Genomic DNA, 16,046 nt, shown 5'->3' on the forward strand with positions numbered 1-16,046 from the left:
TACTTTTTAATAAACTTGTATCAAGGGATGTGAGACAGTGAGTGTGAGATCATGAGATACAAAAGGAATCATTTAATATTCTAAATTGAATCATCTAAGGTTATCTCAGTACTGAATATTCACGGGAAGGACTGATGCTGAAGCTGAAACTCCAATACTTTGGCCACCTGATGCGAAGAACTGACTCATTTGAAAAGACCCTGGTGCTGGGAAAGATTGAAGGCGGGAGGTGAAGGGGCTGACAGAGAATGAGATGGTTGGATGGCATCACTGACTCCATGGATATGAGTTTGCATAAGCTCTGGGAGTTGGTGATGGACAGGGAAGCCTGGCGTGCTGTAGTCCACAGGGTCGCAGAGAGTCGGACATGACTGAGCAACTGAACTGAAAGTTATCTCATTTTTTCCTTATTTTTAAAAATATCCCCAAACAGCATTTATTTACCCATTGAACTCCAAAAGATATACTTCAAAAGTCTAGTATTTTATAATCATCCATTTCGATTGACATGGGCTGACACATAAGGACGACAGCCAATGAGTTACAAAAAATAAATCCATGACTCTTAAATAATCGTAACCTCCCCCCACCCCTAAAAGTTACAGGTATCAAAACTTTAGATGTATTGCATTGAAAAGAAGATTTGTACACCTCATTATTTAAAGAGGGAAAACAAGGTGCAACTTAATCGTCATGTGAGGCAGCTTATTATTAAGCAGATGGAAAGGAGAAAGGATCTCTCCATCTCAGCCTCCCTGAACAGTTTTACATCAGTTTAAGAAAAAGGTGAGAGTGGTGAATTCATTTTTGCATGCACAGACATACTGCTTTAACAAACATTACCAGCTTGTTTTAAATGAATCATTTAAATAGCTGACTGTTAAATACCCTGTGTCCGCTAATTCTCCCTTTTAACTTCCCCATTGCTTTCACCTCCATTTCACTTAGATCAGCAGGCATAGTACAGAAAAGGCCTCCTTGGGAATGCACCTGTCTGCATAATTGGAAAAGGAAGCTTCCACGGGCTCAAAGCAATGCCAGACAGTGAATTTGTCCAGAACTGCTTCCTGGGAGAGCGGAGAGTAGATCTGAGTAGTCTGAGTAGCTGTGCTGCCACACAGACAAGTTTAGCACTAGATACTCAGTGATTGTGATGAGGAAGGACGGGCGGTGACAGGGTGGGGTCAGGACCGAGGTGCCTGCGTTGTTTTCTCCAGCTTCCTCGTCCTGTTGGTTGCTCCTCCAGAGGATGAGGTTGTCTTGCAGCAGCAGCATTCCTTATAGGAATCCTCGTTCAGTGAGTCCAGCTGGGTTACGGCATCGTGAAAGGCTAAGAGAGAGGCTTGCCTGTGATTTTTCTGGATCTCGGTGTAGAACATCAGGAAGCTGAGGCCTGGCCTAGCCGGATGGGGGTGCGAGGGCTGCAAGTGCTCTTGGCTGATTGCGGAGGCTTCCTTTCCGCCGAGTGGAGTTTGGGGCTACATCGTTTTTCTTCTCACCGGAACCCACCCCTGCCAGATAGCGACAGGAGTCGCCTTTCATCTCCAGGGAGAAGACTTTACTCTCACACTGGAAATCACTGCGGTTCCTGATGAGGAACTTGTCCAGAAAAGCCAGCATGGCGTTGCACACCGCTTCCAGCTCCTTGTTGATCTTTGCTCGCTAAACCTTAACCTTCTTTAGTTTCTTCTCATTCCCGGTCCGCCATGGTTTTCTGGTTGATGATCCTCCAGGAAGACAGTCAGGCAATGCCCACGTTCTTGTAAGCCACAGAGAAGACGTCTCGGTCTTCAGTGAAGACAGGTTCATTGAGGCTGGTCGCTTCCTTCATCGCAGAGGCTTTGGCCAGCTGCAGACGCAGCTGCTTGTGGTGCCCCTTGTCGTTGTGGCCGGGCCTCTCCTGGCACCGGGCTCCCTAGCTCGTCCATGGCGCGAGCGCTCTTGGCCGCTGCAGAGGCCACTGCCACTGCGCACGCGCACAGTGGCTTGCCTTGCTGCTGGCCAGCAACTCTGCTCGCCTTCTCAGCTGCCTAGACCTCTGGGCTGGGTTGTTTCATTTTCGTATTTGTCTGGAGTGTCGAAAAAAGTTTATAATTCCTTTTTCCTCCTTTCTAACATGATTGAGATCTTTTTTATCCACTTCATGAGCTGATCCATAAAATGGATAGTATCTGTACTATTCACTTAAATAGTGTCTGACTGAACTATAGGAGACAGCATGTGAGGGAGCGTGTGGGAAACCGAGTCTGGTACATCTGGCTGTTGTTGTTCAGTCCCTCAGTCAAGTGGGACTCTTTTGTGACCTATGGACTGTAGCCTGCCAGGCTCCTCTGTCCATGGAGTTTTCTGGGCAAGATTATTGGAGTGGGTTGCCATTTCTTCCACCAAGGGATCGTCCCCTCCCAGGGATCGAACCCCGATCTCTGAGTCTCTTGCCTTGCAGGCGGATTCCTTACCCCTGAGCCACCAGTGAAGCCCACAGCTGGTTTTGCACTGGTCAAAAACCTAGCATAGGGGAGTGATGCCTGGGGTGATTTTTGGCAATTTTTAGTATATTCATTGCTCAGTTTCCTATTGTTTCATCTACATGGAAGAATATATAAAGACTATATAGAATGTGATTTTCTTTATATTATGTATTATAAGAATACAGGAAAATATTTCCTCTATATGCTCTGAGGTCTAGGGTCAGAATAACATTGGAAATGCTACATGCATCACTTAGATATTCTTAACACCCATTAGCATATCAAGAACCTTTGAGAAATTGTTTAACATTGTTATCCTAAAATTTTCTATGTGTATTTGACCATTTTGCATTTTCTTTCTCCTTCTTCCCTTCCCTATCACTCTTCCTCCATCTTCTACTTTGACAGAATATCTAATATTAATACTATATTTTAACCTCTGATGTGTTCTTTTGGAAGATCTCTAGATAGGTTAGAATTTATTGTGAAATAAAATCAGGCTAGGAAAAAACTATAGCATAGTCTAGATTGCATAGATCTGATGGTTTACTCTCATGGAGTTTCTTTTTGATGCTATATTCTCATAAAAGTACTATCAAATCTACCTTTATATTTGATACAGGAATGCTATTTGGAAATATTGTCCATCCCAATGTTCACTGCACATGAAAATGTTTTTTAGAAAAATTTCTGTTAATTGCTAGTGAAAATTTGCCTCTTCCAAATTAAAGCATCAATAAATATATAACCTCAGTTAACAAGATGTCAGGAGACAGTTTGGTTTAAGAGTGATTATTTAGCAACTTAGTGATATTCACAGCAATTCCAACTTCCTTTTTTTCAGCTGTGCACTTTGGGTGTCAAGCTTGTTATCAGGCTAAGCTATGTCATTGTTGTTAGGTGTTTGTAGTAGCACTGGGAGTCAAATCCTCTTAAGAGTAACATCCTAAAGAGTAACATATGCCAAATTTTCTCAGGGAAATCTAGCTAAATGCAAAGGAACATCTCCAGAGAATCCCCAGTTATCTCCTACAATTTCATTGGCCAGAACCAGGTTAGGTGCCGAGCTACAACAAATAGTAGCAGAACAACTATTGCAGAGGAGATGAAATGACCATGGCTGGCTTAGATTAACCATAATTTACCCCCAATCTACATAACTACCATAATAAAAATGTGTTTGTTTTTTTTTTAATAAGAAAGAGACAGGAAGAGATCTTGAGTAGGAAACATAGTGTCTATTCAAAACACTTCCAGGGGCTCCTTTTCATTTAAAAATAGAAAACAGATTAAATTTATAAGCCATACATGTATCTTTATGGCCATTCTACTTTATAGCCCTTTGTTCTACTTTTATGTCTTAATCTCATTATCAATTAAAATTTATTTTCCTCTTGCTCATGGTTTTTCTGTACTTTTTGAAAAATGCATAATTCTGATGTTTTAGACTTCACATGTTTTTCAAAATGATATATAGTATATGAAAACTAGAGCTATCAGATACAAACTAGGGGATGGAAGGTGATTAGGTAACTGTTCTGTGTTTGAATATACAGGATTCATTGACATTCCAGCAGAACAGTTAGAAAGTACTTTGGGCCAAGCCTTTAAAAACATGGCTGTGGTAATCAACTTTCCTAGCATAATAACCGGAGAAGGCAATGGCAACCCACTCCAATACTCTTGCCTGGAAAATCCCATGGGTGGAGGAGCCTGGTGGGCTGCAGTCCATGGGGTCGGGAAGAGTCGGACATGACTGAGCGACTTCACTTTCACACATCGGAGAAGGCAATGGCAACCCACTCCAGTGTTCTTGCCTGGAGAATCCCAGGGACGGGGGAGCCTGGTGGGCTGCCGTCTATGGGGTCGCACAGAGTCGGACACGACTGAAGTGACTTAGCAGCAGCAGCAGCAGCAGCATGATAAATATTCTCATGTAATTAACATCTCTAACTTACAGAAAAGCAGCAGTGGTGGCACTCTGGGTAGAATTTAATTAGCCAAGACAAATAGATTAGGTTTCGTGCTTTATCAGGATAGAGGAATTGCAGAGGCTGGTTTGGAAATTTCAAGCCATTGAATATGCCATTTGACCTCTCAAGGAAATTAACTTTTCTAGCTGCCATTCTGAAAAGTTCTAATTAAGCTATATTGTTATTATTGACTTATTTGTTACATTGGATGTCATATAGGCAACTTTCTTGAAATTCTGGAAAATCTTTCAAATGCTTTTTTTCTTAATGTACAACTGCATGATAGGTGAGATGGAAGGCATCTTACGATGGTACATATCAATTGGACCATAGAGAAGATTTATAGATTTAATCATACAGATCCCCAAAGATTCACTTTATTCTTTCCATATGGGGACCCGATTTGAATTACATTTCCTTTTGTACAAGAGTCTTATAGGATAAAGAATGCATGGAACATTTGAAAAAAATTAGCCTATGTGGTAATGGGAAGAGACAGATGTTGGAAAGGCAAATATGGACTCACTTTATGGGGAACTAAATAAATAATGGGAAGACTTACATAAGAGTGACAGTTAGTAGTGATCCTAAGGGAAATGATTCAATTAAATAATATATAGGACAAAAAGTATTATAAAAGGATTTGTAGGTAGAAATATAACTAATTATAGGGTTATGCAAACTTGAAAACACTTTGTGTGGCTGGTGCTTGAACTAAAACATATTTCACTAGTACAATTACTTCAACAGAAAGTAGGAAGTATGTGTTGGAATCAGCAAGGACCCTGGAGGGCACAGATATAATGAAGAGGAAAAGAAAATTTTATATTCTTGCAGTCAGAAAAGAGAGAAAGGAAATGAAAGGTAGATGTCTTTAGGAAGAACGGTTAAATGTATGTGATTATAATGTGTGATACTTAATAAATTATTCCTATGTGATAGGTAATGTATGTTTTCTCAACCTCCCCATAAAATAATTGATAAAAGCTGATGTTTCTCACTAATTCTTTGTGAGATAGCAGGCATTTCAGGACTGTAACAAAGGCTGAGTTCTGGCCTCAGGTTAGTTCAATTGAATCTTGGAAGGACAGCTACTTAAGATTTCATTTGTTGGATTTTGTTCTGTAAATGGACTTATTTCATGTTTATTTATTTCAGTTTTGGAAAGAGATACTGCTTTTTATTTTTCTCCATGGCAGACGTCTAGAGTTATCTTGGGCTCTGCTCTGTTCTCCCATCTCACCAACACTTCTTGAAAAAGGGCCTTCTGTTTGGGGGATAGGGGTGAATTACTCAGGTATATGGCTTTATGGGGAATAATGAGGGGCAGCAGGGCACACCAGTTCAGCATTTCTGTACTCTTTGAATTAATTACCTTGATTATTTTGTCTTTGGACAGCCCCTGCTGTTGGATGACTTCCTATGGTATACTGCGGGACTTCTCTGGAGTCTTGCATGAGATTCTTGGAATACATGGCTTTCACCTTTGTAGTAGTCCTCTCTACCTGTTTTGGGTTTTGCGTGTCTGTGTGTGTGTGTTTGTGTGTGTGTGTGTGTTTGTGTGTGTATGTGTGTGCACAAACATATGTATGCATTTTAAACACTCAATCTCTTATTGATTCCAATTTCCAACAATTTCATAAAAAAATTTTTGCTTATCAAAATAATCTCTTCTTGTTTATACCTAATGTCTATTTATTTTTATTTCAATTAGAGTTTGGAAGGAAAGAGAAGCATGTGGGATTAGTCAACTTAGCCATCTTTAACCCAAGTCATAGGTATATATTCTTTTTTTTTTTTATAGGTATATATTCTTGACAGTTTAAAACACTTTATGTTCAGGGTGTACATTGGGCCCTTCCAATGAACTGGTATCCATTTTTTTCTTAACAGGTTACAATATTAAAATTGATTCAGTTGTTCATACATTATCATCATTTAGTCATTAGGTCATGTCTAACCCTTTTCGATCCCATGGACTGTAGCCTGACAGGCTCCTCTGTCTGTGGGGTTTCCCAGGCAAGAATACTGGAGTGGGTTGCCATTTTCTTCTCCAGGGGATCTTCCCTACCCAGGGATTGAACCTGGGTCTCCTGCATTGCATGCAGATTGTTTATTGTCTGAGCCACCAGGGAGGCCCTCATACGTCATGCTTTCTGGCTAAGGGGAAAACATCCTTTTGGCCCAGGAAAGCTCTTCCTGGAAATGACCTGATGTATACCAGTTTTTATATAACCCAACTCACGTAATTCCTGCTTTGGTTTTAGACATTAGCTTAAAGCAGGATTTGATTTAGTAAAAAACAGTTAGTCAACTTTTGTGGTTATTGATCAAGGCATTGCATCTGCATGTGAAAACCATCATAAGTAAAAGGAAGATTGATGGAATATGAGCTGGTACTGTACTTCCTGCTTGCTGATATCCTTTTATTCTCCTTTTAGAGCTAGAATATTAAAATTTGACTTATAGGTAAGTATTGCTAAGTGCATATTCAAGCTAATAAAGAATTATTAAACACACTTAGTGAGGAATCAATTTTCAAAGTGATTGAGTCAAAAGAAGCCAAATATGGAAAGGTCTTGAGCATAAATAAAAAGCCCTGAATATAAATCTTGATGCTGTCACTCTTCATGATATTTTTTCCGAGAGAGTTACCTGTGCTCCTGCCTTCCTCCCAATTTCTTCCTCTGGGAGTAATATCGTCTTCCTAGGAATAATAGTCATTCTAGGAGTGTTATCATCCTTTCATTGTTGTTGAGAGTAAATTAAAGCATCCATAGTATTTAATAGAACTTCCCTGGTAGCTCAGACAGTGAAGAATCTGCCTGTAATGCAGATGACCTGAATTTGACCCTTGGGTCAGGAAGGTCTTCTGCCCACTTTAGTATTCTTACTTGGAGAATCCCATGGACAGAGGACCCTGGCAGGCTACAGTCCATGGGGTCACAAAGAGTTGGACACAACTGAGTGACTATCAGTCACTTTCACTTTTCAACATAGTATTTACAATAGTAAGTGCTTAATAAATGTAACTTAAACTGTTATTGCTATTTTTGCATTCCATCCTCCTTCATATTTTCCTCGTCTCCTTTAGCCCTAGTTCCTAGTTCTCACCTCTGTGTTGGGATTTCTGCAGTCTTACACACTTCTTCTGTCACTCTTATTCTTACATTCAGCACTATTCATCTTTTTCTTGATTTACTGATGATCAATCTTAAAGTGAAAATTTTATCCCTTTGTGCTTTTTACCTTTTTCCGCCTAAACCCCCCAAACCATATTTTTGGTTCAGTAACCTCTCCTGCAACATCTGCCACAAGGCTGGGCTGGAAATGCTGGCTAACAGAGCGCGCTGGATGGCAGGGTTTTTGCATTTAGTCAGTTAGTAAAATTAAATGATTATGAAACACAGGAAATGTAGAAGTGTTATATAAACTCTACTAAAAATCATATTATTTAAAAAGAAATATATTGTTAGTATTTTCACTTTTTATATTTATCATACAAAAGTTTTAAATAATTTATAGATATAAGCCAGATTTTCTTTAAATGTTTCCTCCAAGAGACTGTTTTGGTATTAATAATGCCAAAATGGGATTAATGATAACAAATGGGAGTAAAAATAAATTAACAGATTTGAAATTCAAATTTTATACATTGCACTCTTCCTGGCAAGGCACAGACATTACTTGAAGCTCAGCCTAAGCAAACTCTCATTTACCACTCCCTTTGCTCACACACATGTGCACTCACACACATACATACACACTCAGATGCAAAAACCTGAAATTTTTATGTAGTATCTACATTTCTGTTATGCATACAAAAATTTGATCAGAATGTAATAGCTGAGACAAAATGGAGTTATAACACTCACGCTATCACCTGGATCAAGAAAAATTCACCTAAGACATTCTACACAAGTATTTTTGATTTTTTCTCTTCCTATCTTCTCTCAGTACTTCAGGGAAATGGACAACAAAAGTTAAATTACTGCTCTCTTAAACCTAGTCGTCATTGTCAGCTGTGCAAGAAAACTCCTCAACAACTAAAGGTATCACATGTCACTACAGAAGAGATAATAGATGTTCAAAATTCCCATTCTGTTTTTCATGTGTCTATTGTGAGTAGAAAGTTTAAAGATTTGTGAAGAAAACAAACTTACAGTTACTAAGGAGGGTAGGGAGGGGTGGGATGAACTGGGAGATTGGTACTGACATATGTAAACTACTATGTATAAAACAGATAACTGATGAGAACCTACTGTATAGCACAGAGAGCTCTACTCAGGGCTCTGTGGTGGTATAAACGGGAAGGAAATCTAAAGCAGAGGGGACATATGTATACATATAACTGATTCACTTTGCTGTACAACAGAAACTGACACACATTGTAAAGCAACTCTACTCCAGTAAAATTTTAAAAATTAGAAAAATAAGATTTACAAGAACACAGTTTGGAAAAACAGGAATAAATTCTACTTGTCATGGAACTGTAAGTCAAATACTGTTCAAACTCCAAAACATGTCTGCAGGATTTCCATATAGTGATATTCTGGGAGACTCCTGGAAAAAAATCTCTGACATTTGGTCTGCAAGATGAGTCTCTATCTTGGATATAGTTGAATGAGTAACTTCTACCAGTTCATTGGCAGTTGAGTTTGAGTTTCTGAAAAACACTCAAGTTGATTGATATATTTATAAACTCTAGAGATTTTCATTTGAGCAAAAAATGATTTTAAAAGACACAATGAGGCAAAAATTTGGCTTCAAAGTTTCCATAAAGAAGATGCAGAAAGCTAAATGTAAGAAGACTTGTAGCTCAAGGATGTATAGGTTCTGCTATGACTATAGTTCTGTAGGTTGCATCTGCACACTGACATTAAATGTTTTAATGTTTTTTAAGACTTAAAACAATGCTATGCAGATAGTAGATATTTATGTGCCTTTGGAATGTCCTGAGCCCCTTTCCTGTAGTGAATTTCTTACATTATGAATCCTGCTTCCTAAGATGAAGGCCATAAACATGTTTTTCCAGGCTCCCTTGCAGCTAAGGTACAGATGTGTGACCTTGACTCTGCCAGGCACACCTTAAAATATGAGGTCTCTGATTGGTAGAGAGTGGTGTGAAGAAGGTAGTGCAAGGGGGATTCAAGCCTGATGATGAATTTGATTGCAGGTAGATGCTCAGTTTCAGAAGCAGCAGCAGCATGTGGCCTAGGTTCCAGCAACTGATGGTGGAAAGACAAGATACAGAGCCTGTGCCCTGCATGCAGGCCTAGTGTCCTCTAGAGTCATTTTGTCCCACTCCTAGTTATATAGCCTTTAAGCCTGATTCTTCAGAAGTCTGTAAGCTGTCTGAACCCCTCTATTAAATTTCTTTTCTACTTGAATGCTTCAGAACGGCTTCTTTTGTCTGCATCTCACAACTTCGATTAGTACAGAACCTAAAACAATGGTACTATCAATACTATTGCTACTACTAATAGTTTATATTTGTATAGAAATTTTGTAATTTTAAAATAACATCTGACTTCCCTACTGGCCCAGTGGTAAAGAATCCACCTGCCAATGCAGAGGACATGGGTTCGATCCCTGGTCTGGAAAGATCCCACGTGCCACAGGGCAGCTGAGCCCTTGTGCCACAACTACTGAGCTCATGTGCCTGGAGCCTGTGTTCTGCAATAGGAGAAGCCTCCACAAGGAGAAGCCCATGCACCTCAACAAAGAGTAGCCTCCACTTGCCACAACTAGAGCAAGCCCTCATATAGCAACAAATACCCAGTGCAGCCAAAAATAAAAATAAAATAACATCTTTTGTGTCTTGACTTTCAAATTATCTCTTTCAATTCTCATATCACCTTTAAAACCTGGGATGTGGTAGTTTCATCTGACATGTAAGGAAGCCATAAAACAGCAAGGCTAAGTAGCTTGTCTTGTCACAGAGCTTCCTGGTGGAGACAGAAGTAGAAATTAACATTATTTTTGCTTTGATTCTATTGGCTTCACCATTATTTAATCCCATAAAGAAATGAACTTTTCCCCTAACCCTTGCTCAAGCTCCTTGATTTCTTACATGCTTAATAATAATAAAAAAAGATTCCACCAGAGAAACATTTTGCAAGTAGAATTATTGGATTTGTGAACATTCTGTGTTACAAGTGACTTGCATCCAGCATCTACTCATCTTTCTCCTAGGTGAATGTTCTCTAGTGGCAGGAGCAGTTACTTATTTCCTGCACATTTCCTGATCTCACTCTCCTCTGGCTCCAAAGATGAGGGTAAGATTTATACCCATGTAGAGTGATTGGTTCAGAGAAGGCAATGGCAACCCACTCCAGTACTCTTGTCTGGAAAATCCTATGGACGGAGGAGCCTGGTGGGCTGCAGTCCATGGGGTCCCGAAGAGTCAGACACGACTGAGCGACTTCACTTTCACTTTTCACTTTCACGCATTGGAGAAGGAAATGGCAACCCACTCCAGCGTTCTTGCCTGGAGAATCCCAGGGACGGGGGAGCCTGGTGGGCTGCTGCCGATAGAGTCACAGAGTCAGACATGACTAAAGCGACTTAGCAGCAGGAGCAGCAGAGTGATTGGTTGAGGGAGGAATGGGGACATGATCCAATGAGATGCCATCTGGATAATCCTGGAAAGGCATGTTATCGTCTGCTGGTTTTAAACATGGAAGGATGCAGGCCCAACCTTCAAAGGTATAGGTAAAGTTGACCCAGAGAAAAGAACTGAGAGATGGGTCCTGATGTCATTGTATGAGTCTTTGATTCCAGCTGTGCCTGGGAGTTTCAGTTACATGAGCCCCTAAATTACTTTCATGCTTAGTCCAGTTGGATTGGATTTTCTGTAGCCAAAATAGTTTTAACTGATAATCTATGCCCTTCTAACTTTCTTGGGCTTCACCAGTTCTGCATAATCCAACTGAGCAGTAGTCAGGCCAAGAGATAAGTCAACCAACTAAAAGTCTAATTTTCTTTCACAACTTAGTTACTATTTTTACATGAAAGGACCCCAAATATTGTTTTCCCAAATGTAGATAAAGATTTAAGAGAAAAGCAATAGATTAGACATTAGGAATGTATAATTTTCTGAATATTTCCTGCATTAGTCCTGTCCCTACTTTATTAGTAGTCAATAATCACTTAGCTAGTCCCTTTCTAAATTTAGAAATTGCCTTATAATATCCATTAATAGACTTAAAAGAACAGAAAATACTCATAATGTTTTTTACATACTAAGCAATTTATTAAATTTGCATATTCAAAACCTAGGTCCTCGAGATTTTAAGTTCAGTTCAGAAATTTATTGTACTTCTGCAAAATTTTTGTAGCCAATTTTAAGGCATATTTAAGTAAATTTGGGTGCCTTTTACAAACTGTATACCCATATCTTGAAATAATTTAAACTGCATTCATAAACTGAATCATTTTCTGTAATTTTTAAGTATTTTAATATCTGACTCACACAAAATCTTCTTAGTATTTAAATAACTCTTTCATAACTAATATATTAAAGTTAAAAATGTGGCAGATTTAATGTTAAGTAGTCAACAACTTCATGCAAAGATAGGCTCAGTAAAGGACAGAAATGATAGGGACCTAACAGAAGCAGAAGATATTAAGAAGAAGTGGCAAGAATACACAGAAGAACTGTGCAAAAAAGATCTTCATGACCCAGATAATCATGATGGTGTGATCACTCACCTAGAGCTGGACATCCTGGAATGTGAAGTCAAGTGGGCCTTAGGAAGCATCACTACGAACAAAGCTAATGGAGGTGATGGAATTCCAGTTGAGCTATTTCAAATCCTGACAGATGATGCTATGAAAGTGCTACACTCAATATGCCAACAAATTTGGAAAACTCAGCAGTGGCCATAGGACTGGAAAAGGTCAGTTTTTATTCCAATCCCAAAGAAAGGCAATGTCAAAGAATGCTCAAAGTACCTCACAATTTCACTCATCTCACACTCTAGTAAAGTAATGCTTAAAATTCTCCAAGCCAGGCTTCAGCAATGTGTGAACCGTGAACTTCCAGATGTTCAAGCTGGTTTTAGAAAAGACAGAGGAGCCAGAGATCAAATTGCCAACATCTGTGGGATCATCGAAAAAGCAAGAGAGTTCTAGAAAAATCTATTTCTGCTTTATTGACTATGCCAAAGCCTTTGACTGTGTGGATCACAAGAAACTGGAAAATTTTTCAAGAGATGGGAATACTAGACCACCTGACCTGCCTCTTGAGAAACATGTATGCAGGTCAGGAAGCAACAGTTAGAACTGGACATGGAACAACAGACTGATTCCAAATAGGAAAAGGAGTACGTCAAGGCTATATATTGTCACCCTGCTTATTTAACTTATATGCGGAGTACATCATAGGAAATGCTGGGCTGGAAGAAGCACAAGGTAGAATCAAGATTGCTGGGAGAAATGTCAATAACCTCAGATATACAGATGATACCACCCTTATGGCAGAAAGTGAAGAAGAACTAAAGAGCCTCTTAATGAAAGTGAAAGAGGAAGTTGAAAAAGTTGGCTTAAAGCTCAACAGTCAGAAAACTAAGATCATGGTATCTGGTCCCATCACTTGATGGCAAATAGATGGGGAAACGGTGGAAAGAGTGGCTAACTTTATTTTTCTGGGCTCCAAAATCACTGCAGATGGTGATTGCAGCCATGAAATTAAAAGACACTTACTCCTTGGGAGGAAAGTTATGACCAACCTAGACAGCATATTCAAAAGCAGAGACATTACTTTGCCAACAAAGGTCCATCTAGTCAAGGCTATAGTTTTCCCAGTGGTCATGTATGGATGTGAGAGTTGGACTGTGAAGAAAGGTGAGCACCGAAGAATTGATGCTTTTGAACTGTGGTGTTGGAGAAGACTCTCAAGAGTCCCTTGGACTGCAAGGAGATCCAACCAGTCCATCCTAAAGGAGATCAGCCCTGGGTGTTCATTGGAAGAACTGATGTTGAAGCTGAAACTCCAATACTTTGGCCACCTGATGCAAAGAGCTGACTCATTTGAAAAGACCCTGATGCTGGGAAAGATCGAGGGCAGGGGGCGAAGGGGACGACACAGGATGAGATGGCTGGATGGCATCACCGACTCAATGGACATGGGTTTGGGTGGACTCTGGGAGATGGTGATGGACAGGGAGGCCTGGAGTGCTGCGGTTCATGGGGTCGCAAAGAGTCAGACACGACTGAGCGACTGAACTGAACTAAGTCAGTAACTAATAAATTTAGTAAGGTGTTATCGTAAGTCAAAAGTCAACTCAAGTGCACCTTTTAAATTGGAATTATAAGCTGTGGCTCTAGTAAGCTAAATGTTAACAACTGTATAAAATCCTAAATTTTCACAGATTCTTTATTAATCACTATGCAGAGTTAAGCAAACTGTACTGTTATAGGAAATAGTCCTAACAAGAACCTTTACTTGAGACACTAGCTGCAAATTCAGTGTCTCCAGTGCCACCTTCACTTAGGACCAGCTGGCTGCAAATTCCAGGATTCCCATGGCCACACTCAGGTTTGATAATTTGCTACAAGGAGTCACAGGAATCACTGAAAGCCACTGTACTCACAAAGATTATACAGGGACAGTATACAGGACAAAATTATCCAAAGAATGTTACATTAAACAGAGTCTAGGAGGGCTTCCCTGGTGGCTCAGATGTTAAGGAACCTGCCTGCAATGTTGGGAGACCTGGGTTCGATCCCTGGGTTGGGAATATCCCCTGGAGGAGGGCATGGCAACCCACTCCAGTATTCTCTCCTAGAGAACCCCCCATTGACAGAGGAACCTGGCAGGCTATAGTTCATGGGGTCACAAGGAGCTGGATGCGACTGAGCATCTAAGCACACACACACAGGAGGCCTCCACACGGAGCTTCTGGTCATCCCCTCCTTGTAAAGTTATGCACAGCACTGCCTCCTCCTGGCTGTGATGTGTAACAACATGCAGGGAGTACTGCCAACCAGAAAGGCTCACTCCAGCTGTTGGTGTCCAGAGCTTTTACTGGGGCTCAACCGCAGACTGCCCACTTTGGTCTAATCTTTTGTCAGGCTAATCACATCTTTTGTCACATCTAATCGATGTCAGGGTAATGCCTTTATTTTCTAGTTAGTCTGGAGGTCAAAATTGATTAGCATGACTCAGAGCCACCATAAGAAATCAGTGTTAGATTCTCTGGTGGTCAAAGGCCCCAGCAAACAGAGAGTTCTATTGATACCAGGCTGGACATGCCAGGGAGTAGAGCTCACCTTCCAAAAGACAGACTTTCTTTGTGTAGGATTAATTCATCAGTACACAGTGTTGAAGTATATTCCTCTATCTGATTTTCCTAAATGTTTCTAAGTGATTATAAATCGTGTGGGTTTGAAAGATGCTTTCTGTGGAAGGTAATTACTATCCCAGCGAACTGAGATTATGTTTCCCTTTAGTTTTTCACCTGGCATGAGTTCTGGAGTTGTGGCCATCTGAGGCACTCCGTGCTGTTCACTGAGATGACTATATTGTTGGCTTTGTCTTAGAACTTTCTGGATTTGGGCCAAAATTACAGGTAGTCGGATTGGTTTTTAAATGAGAACCTTGAGATCTACAGGTGAAAGGTTTCCTAAGTAAAATGAGTAAACAAACATTTTGGATTCTGCAAAGTGGCATATACTGTTTTATATGCATAATTTTGATGTTACATTAGCAAGCTCCTTACGAGAGAAATGGGAATTCCCTGGTGACTTAGATGCAGGAGACCTGAGTTTGATCTCTGAGTCAGGAAGATCCCCTGTAGAAGGAAATGGCAACCCACTCCAGTATTCTTGCCTGGAAAATCTCATGGCCAGAGGCGCCTGGCAGGCTACAGTCCATAGAGTCACAAAGTGTCAGACACGACTGAGTGACTTCACTTTCTTTCTTTCACTTTAAGAGAGAAACAGTAAATTTTCATCTTGTTGCAGTAACTGCAAGCAAATTCCTTCTAAAGCTTATTTACCAGCCATGGTGTGGACATAAAGAGTATTAATAATGCTTTGAAGCAATTTTGCAACATAATAGGAAATCATCATTTTGGGATCCTCTGATTTCTTTAAAAAGCTTAGAGATTTGTTTCTAAAAAGCATGGTGACAACATACAGCTGTCATTATAGCCTCAAAACAAAGGGAAATCACTTTATTTGTGTGGATTTGGGAAGCAGGACACCTAAGCACATGGTAAGGCAAGTCCAGCCCAGATGGCTGCATGACAAAACTCATATTTTTTGTCAATAGTACAGCAGGATGCCTCCAAAAGTGGGAAGTTAAGTTAGCAAATTCCACGAGCTGTGTCTTTGTGTTCAGGCCATAGATTATGTACTCAGCCTCTTAGACTCCAGAAATCAATTGTAGCAGAGCTCATTACTTCACAGAGTTGCATATACATCTCCTTTTCCCTAGAAAAATAGTTTCCAAAGATTAAATGTGGAGGTTTTAATGAAGTCATCTTTTTATCATTTATTTTTAAAATTCCTAGCTTCAAACCCCATTGTTAAACTGGAATTCAGTATCATTTTTACATGTGGAATTGACTGTCACCATCATATCATGGCTAACATATCA

At 39.9% G+C, this 16,046-nt stretch overlaps 1 pseudogene; it reads right to left on the reverse strand.

Moving 5' to 3' along the window:
- Nucleotides 1-1,026: 1,026 nt before the first annotated feature.
- The window catches only part of LOC129644503 (14-3-3 protein eta-like), a 49,840-nt pseudogene continuing 34,820 nt past the window's right edge, over nucleotides 1,027-16,046 (reverse strand).

The sequence above is a fragment of the Bubalus kerabau genome, chromosome 2, assembly GCF_029407905.1.
Source record: "Bubalus kerabau isolate K-KA32 ecotype Philippines breed swamp buffalo chromosome 2, PCC_UOA_SB_1v2, whole genome shotgun sequence".
Classification (NCBI taxonomy): domain Eukaryota; kingdom Metazoa; phylum Chordata; class Mammalia; order Artiodactyla; family Bovidae; genus Bubalus; species Bubalus kerabau.